Genomic DNA, 7,031 nt, shown 5'->3' with positions numbered 1-7,031 from the left:
CCATTGGCTTCGGCTGTTGGGTCTGGGTGACTATTGGGAAAATCCCCATAAACTAGAGAGACAGCATAAAAACGTTTTAAAGCAAACTTATTGGTCTTATGTTAGGGATAACTACATAACCCATAAATCCCATGGTCGCTTAACCAATTCCTTTATTGATCTCAAATGGTCTCCAAAGTTTGAATCTTATTTGGACATTATACCGGATTCAAAGGGCAAGAGCTTATATGCAAGGTTTTGTTTTGGCTCCTTGCCTTTGATGTCATTGACTCATAGGTGGGGACCGATTAATCTTCCTGATATATGCCCTGCTTGTGGCGGCACTCTTGAAACCATTGAGCATTTTATGTTCTTTTGCCCAGCTTATGAGATTCCGCGATCAAAATGGATTCGTAATATATGCAGGTCTATGGGATTTAAGAACTGTTCCTTGGCTCTACGGGTTTTAAAAAGCCATAATTCAGCCGATGTAATTCTTTCAGTAAGCAAGTATTTAGCAGCAGCTTGGCGTACACGATGTCACTTCCAAAAAACAATTTAAGGCTTCATTTCTTTTATAGATAAGTTTTAGAGTTTTATGTACAATCCAAGTTTATTATTGTTTTAATGTTTTTATATCAATTTATAGATGTGTATTTATCTATTTAAGTATTATTTATTATCTCTGTTTTTATGGTCATTGATCAAATAAAGCTGATGATGATGGTAATGGTACTTTAATACTATTGTTAGTACATAAGTAGGTGGCTCTTCTTTCAGAAGAACCTTCTAGACAAATAGTAAAAAAGAAAAAAAAAAAAAAAGCTGTGTTCTTGAATATAAGTGGTCAAATTCATAAGGGTAGAGTTAAGTAACACCCACTTCTATTAGGACTTGTTCGTTGTTTTTTTTTTTTTTTACCATATTCACTTCTAGTAGAATGGCAAGAAGTCAAAGATCTGAGGGTACTAACGAAAGACAGTATTGATATTTTTGCACATGGAAACAAAGGAAAAAGGTTGTTGGCCCTGCGAGAAAATATGCAAATATTTGTTCTGTGGCCACGCCCCACCTAAGATCTGCCGCCTGCAAACCAAACGCTTCACTGGCGTAGAATGCCTCGCCATTTCTTTGTACGTCACTGGACTGAGAGGCGTGGTGTCCACGCTGGACAGGGTTGAAAAACGTAGAACAGAGCAGATATTAGCTAACAAACGGCCATCGCGGTTTGGGATCAATTGTAAGGCCTGACAAAATGACGGTCTATAGAGTCGTCACGCGCCCAGGTCTTTTTGGAGTAGGTCTTTTTCCACCCTACTACCAGCTGCTCTTATCAGATTGTCCAGTGTCTATTCTGGACAAAACTATTCTGTTTCTTCCAGGAATGTTCAGGGCAGCTATACGGTGGCCTTGACCCTACGACCCTGTCATTAAACTTTAACTCTGGTTTACCCTTCAATATTTCCACACCAATTACTATTTAAAAGAAAGGATGTCATTTCTCTGTATTCTGAAGTAAGGTTTATTGCCTCTGTAACATGCGCCAGGTCATGATGAGACCCACTGATTCATGCTGAAACGTTTAAAAACACCAGCATTATCACAGCAGGGCTGCTTCACAGCATTTTACGAAACTCCATACAATTGAGTTGAATTGTGCCCTTTTGCAATTGATGTCAAAATGAATTGAAAAAACAACCTGTTTAGATAGAAGCAACTGTGTGTTTTTTAGGTCTAGCTCTATCCAAGATGTTGCAATGTAATTAAAACTCTATGGGCCATATTTATACTTTTTGACGCTAAACTGCGCTAACGCAGTTTAGCGTCAAAAAATTTTGCGCCGTCTAACGCCATTCTGAAGCGCCATGCGGGCGCCGTATTTATGGAATGGCGTTAGCCGGCGCAAGCAGACCGGCGCTGCCTGGTGTGCGTGGAAAAAAACCACGTAGACCAGGCAGCGCCGGCGTTGGGCAAAAATGACGTTAGGGCGTCTTAAAATGGGGCAAGTCAGGTTGAGGCAAAAAAATCGTCTTAACCCGACTTGCGCCATTTTTTAACGACGCCCATCCCCCATCAACATGACTCCTATCATTGTAAAGATAGGAGTCATGCCCCCTTGCCCAATGGCCATGCCCAGGGGACTTCTGTCCCCTGGGCATGGTCATTGGGCATAGTGGCATGTAGGGGGGCACAAATAAGGCCCCCCTATGCCAAAAAAAATTATTAAAAAAAAAAAAAAAATACTTACCTGAACTTACCTGTACTTCACTGGGATGGGTCCCTCCATCCTTGGGTGTCCTCCTGGGGTGGGCAAGGGTGGCAGGGGGGGTCCCTGGGGGCAGGGGAGGGCACTCTGGGCTCATTTTGAGCCCACTTGTCCCTTAACGCCATGCCTGACCCAGGCGTTAAAAAGCGGCGCAAATGCGCCGTTTTTAGCCACGCCCACTCCCGGGCGTCTCTTTTGCCCGGGAGTATAAATACCACGTAAAGGCCTGGGAGTCATTTTTTAGACGGGAACGCCTCCCTTGCATATCATTAACGCAAGGAAGGGGTTCACGCTAAAAAATGACGCACATTCCGGGAACTTTGGCGCTATACGCCTCTAACGCCATAGTATAAATATGGCGTTAGTTGGCGTTAGTTTAGCGTCGAATTTGCGTCGAAAAAAACGACGCAAATTCGGCGCAAACGGAGTATAAATACGGCCCTATGTGTAATATACTTTACTTGTAGGGGCTGGGCCAGCCCTCTTCGTTCATTGGTCTCTTGCATGGGACAGAGGTTCAACCCACTTCAGCCATTAGCTAAATTCCCTGTGAGTGATGGCAGTCCATTTTCTCATTCCGCTTTCTCACAAGGAGTGAATTTGCAACAAAAAAAACTTGTCTCAGGCCTGACATTGCAGCCTGTCGTGCAGTTTTAAACGGCCCTTTCAACCAGGCAGAAAGAAATCTTTTGCCGTGCCTCAACCTTCCCTTTTTAAAACTTATAAGTTACCCCTAAGGTACGCCCTGGAGGCTCCTGGGGCAGGTACATAGTAGTTAAAAAATGGGACATGTATATTGAGGGCCGTATTTATACTCCGTTTGCGCCGAAATTGCGTCGTTTTTTTTGACGCAATTTCGACGCAAAACTAACGCCAACTAACGCCATATTTATACTATGGCGTTAGAGGCGAATAGCGCCAAAGTTCCCGGAATGTGCGTCATTTTTTAGCGTGAACCCCTTCCTTGCGTTAATGATATGCAAGGGAGGCGTTCCCGTCTAAAAAATGACTCCCAGGACTTTACGTGGTATTTATACTCCCGGGCAAAAGAGACGCCCGGGAGTGGGCGTTGCTAAAAACGGCGCATTTGCGCCGCTTTTTAACGCCTGGGTCAGGCATGGCGTTAAGGGACAAGTGGGCTCAAAATGAGCCCAGAGTGCCCTCCCCTGCCCCCAGGGACCCCCCCTGCCACCCTTGCCCACCCCAGGAGGACACCCAAGGCTGGAGGGACCCACCCCAGGGACATTCAGGTAAGTTCAGGTAAGTTTTATTTTTTATTTTTTTAATAATATTTTTTGGCATAGGGGGGCCTGATTTGTGCCCCCCTACATGCCACTATGCCCAATGACCATGCCCAGGGGACAGAAGTCCCCTGGGCATGGCCATTGGGCAAGGGGGCATGACTCCTATCTTTACAATGATAGGAGTCATGTTGATGGGGGATGGGCGTCGAAAATAAATGGCGCAAGTCGGGTTACGACGATTTTTTCGACGTAACCTGACTTGCCCCATTTTAAGACGCCCATGCGCCATTTTCCCCCTACGCCGGCGCTGTCTGGTCTACGTGGTTTTTTCCCACGCAAACCAGGCAGCGCCGGTCTGATTGCGCCGTCTAACGCCATTCCATAAATACGGCGCCCGCATGGCGCTTCAGAATGGCGTTAGACGGCGCAAAACTTTTTGACGCTAAACTGCGTTAGCGCAGTTTAGCGTCAAAAAGTATAAATATGGGCCTGAATGTTTTACATTTCCTGGCAGTTAAAACCTCCCATAGTAGGTTGTCACTGTCACAAGGTTAGACTCCCATAGACTAACACTGTTTACCTTATTACAGTTAATAGGTTCTAAATTCAGTTAGGAAACAGCTACAAAATACGTATTTCTCTCATTTTCATTGTAATTTAAAATCCTCTTTCATGGTAACGCCAGATTTTAAATTATTTTTTTAGGAATGCCACTTTCAGAAAGTTGGCATTTTCCTACCTAGGCCAAATGTGCCTGTGTCCAGGGTCACCAGACTGTATTCCCCAGGTGGCATTTCCCTGCCTAACGTTTCCAGGGTCTTTCTATGAGTGGCTATTCCTCTTGGGCTGGTGCTTGCTCTTCCAATGGGAAATGTGTACTGGGGCCCAATAGTGGGCAAAAAGGCTTGGGTGTGGAGGGCAATAGGTCTTCCTGTCAGAACATCTGGGGAGGAGTGGTGTGCTACATTGACTACACTTCAAAGTGACCTGCCCCAGCACAAAAAAGGAACCTGACACTTACTGATACTGTTTTTTCTTGATTTGGTTCAATAATGTCGAAGTATAAATCTTTCATTTTTTTTAAATGTTATTCTGCACCTCTCTCTGGCTACAACGCATGGCCAAGATTTTCCCAATCTCAAAGCAGGCTCATTTATGGAGGGCTTCCTTTGTAGCTTCTGTATCAAAGTTTATTATTTTAACCCATCTCTCTTTCTCTGGTTTTAGGCCCATCAGAAGGATATGGCTTGAGTCTTCATGGTTACTCAATAGGTGCTTTTGTAACAGTTTGTTCTCTTTGTGGGTGTCTTCTTGTTTTATTTCCTTTTCAGTCCCCAGATGTGACTTGTTCTCTTCCCCCACAGTACTGTGTTCATTGTGCCCACACATTTAATACAATTGTTGGAAACTATTTTTGATTCAGATAACAATTGTATATGTCGATGGAAGAAGAAAGTGTAATCGCATGGTGTTGGGTGTTGCATTTTCCAAATACATCTTAGGATGAAATCGTTCTAAAATATGGCTATGTCAGCCATGTTTTTGTCTATAGTGCCTTCCAGAGTTTTACTCTCCAGTATGGGTTAATGTAATTTTAAAGTCCCTCTAGTTATAGATATGTGGCACTGTAGGAAGCTGGTCTGGTGTGTGGTGGGTACCCAAGGTACTTACACCTTACACCAGATCCAGGTATCCCCTCTTAGTGAAGTGTAGGCAGTGTCTAGAAGCAAGGGTCTGTAGAGGTAGCTCTGGATGAGAAGCCAAGGCTTATCTAGAAGACATGGAAAGTTCATGCAAAACCACTGTAGTCATACAGGACTTAGGCACATGAAAGAAAACACTCAGGGCCATATTTATACTTTTTGACGCAAAGCTGCGCCGGCGCAGTTTTGCGTCAAAAATTTTACCGCTGGCTAACGCCATTTCGATGCGCCGTGCGGGCGTCAAATTTATACTTTGACGCACGGCGGCGCAACCAACAGGTGGGAGTCATTTTTTTTTTACGCACACATCGGCGTCAAGTCGTAAAGGAAAACAACGTTAACGTGACGTAAATGACTGTGGGTCGATTTACGACAGCGCAAACCGGAAAGCGCCGTTTTTTTTGACGCAATAGCGTCAAATTTACCCGCAAACACTGCCCTTTCAGCAGAGGAGAGCCAAAATGGATCCCAGATGCCACTACAGACCCCAGGAAGATGACAGCAGACCAGCCAGGATGATCCATACAGGAACCAGGACATATATAGAAAAAAAAGAAAGTGTCGCTTCAGTGCAGAGGAGCAGGAAATCCTGGTTAAAGAGGTGACGGAACACCAGCACCAACTGTTCATCACCTCTAAGTTGCCAATCAGCAGGAGAGAGGCCATATGGAAACAAATTGTTGACAAGATCAACAGTGTGGCTGAAGTACGCAGGACAGTCACCGAGTGTAAGAAACGCTGGCATGACTGCAAACGTAGGACAAAGGAAAAAATGGTCAGGAACAGGAAGGCAGCACTGCAGACTGGAGGTGGGAGTCCAGCACCCCAGGAGGCCCTGGACCACATGGAGGAGATGGTCGCAGCCGTCATCCCTGAGGAGATCGTCACAGGGATTCAAGGACAGGACAGCGCAGACTACCACGAGACAACGCACATACAGGGTAAGTCTCATGGGGAATTATAATGCAATAATGTTAACTGCAACCGGGGGGGGGGAATCTCTACTACACAATGCATGTAAGTCAGCATATATATGGAGTGGCATGGGTAAAGGGGCACGGCAGGGGGACATGCCCAGCACAGACAGAAGCTGGGGCACGACATAACACAGCACCAACAACAGTCCTTTGGGGGCATCCTGTCATGACAACAATGGAGCTAAGGGAAAGCCTTGACAGGTGGGAAGGCCACTACGTCAAACTTACATCCTGGCACTCGTCAGTCAATATATATCCTACATCAACTAGGTCCCTATCAGTAATCCAGTAGCCAAAACAACAACTGCAATGTAACTGCAACAACAGTTGACACTAACACCTCTGATCTCTGTGTGTAGCTATAGTAGCCAATGGCAGTAACCTCCCCATGGAACATACATACCTAAATTAGGGGGTGAGGATGACATCTGCAACAATCTCCAGAAATAAGACAAAGGCACCAGTACACTCAAATGTCAATGCCCATAGTTGACACATACATCAGCCAAAGTAAACAGCAATAGGAGCCACACAGCACTATGACACACACATGCTGCATACGTCAGGGTCCCTCACGTGCCTGGCTAACAAGGCAACATCACTAATGTCATACTGCTCAGACAACAACATTGAGGAGGGGACACATGCAACTGGTCACTGAAATACACCTGCACAGTCAGAGGACCAAATAGGACATTGAAACGATAAACAGGGCAATCCAATTAAACACACGTTACCCAACATCAGCTGGAAACATCAACAATGTCTACATCACATCGTAACATTGCCATGCATAGGATATGCCACATTACAATTACAATTAGGTCAATGTGAACAAACAGATTTTGGGGCAGGTCCTGAG

General features: G+C 45.1%; 1 non-coding gene across 1 annotated transcript; it reads right to left on the bottom strand.

Moving 5' to 3' along the window:
- Nucleotides 1–742: 742 nt before the first annotated feature.
- On the bottom strand, nucleotides 743–799 carry LOC138294304 (U7 small nuclear RNA). The gene has a single exon (XR_011203341.1). It is a non-coding gene; the product is annotated as a U7 small nuclear RNA (small nuclear RNA).
- Between the last annotated feature and the right edge of the window lie 6,232 nt (nucleotides 800–7,031).

The sequence above is a fragment of the Pleurodeles waltl genome, chromosome 4_2, assembly GCF_031143425.1.
Source record: "Pleurodeles waltl isolate 20211129_DDA chromosome 4_2, aPleWal1.hap1.20221129, whole genome shotgun sequence".
Classification (NCBI taxonomy): domain Eukaryota; kingdom Metazoa; phylum Chordata; class Amphibia; order Caudata; family Salamandridae; genus Pleurodeles; species Pleurodeles waltl.
Note: the sequence above shows the minus strand (reverse complement) of the source record. Positions and strands in the feature narration are given on the sequence as shown.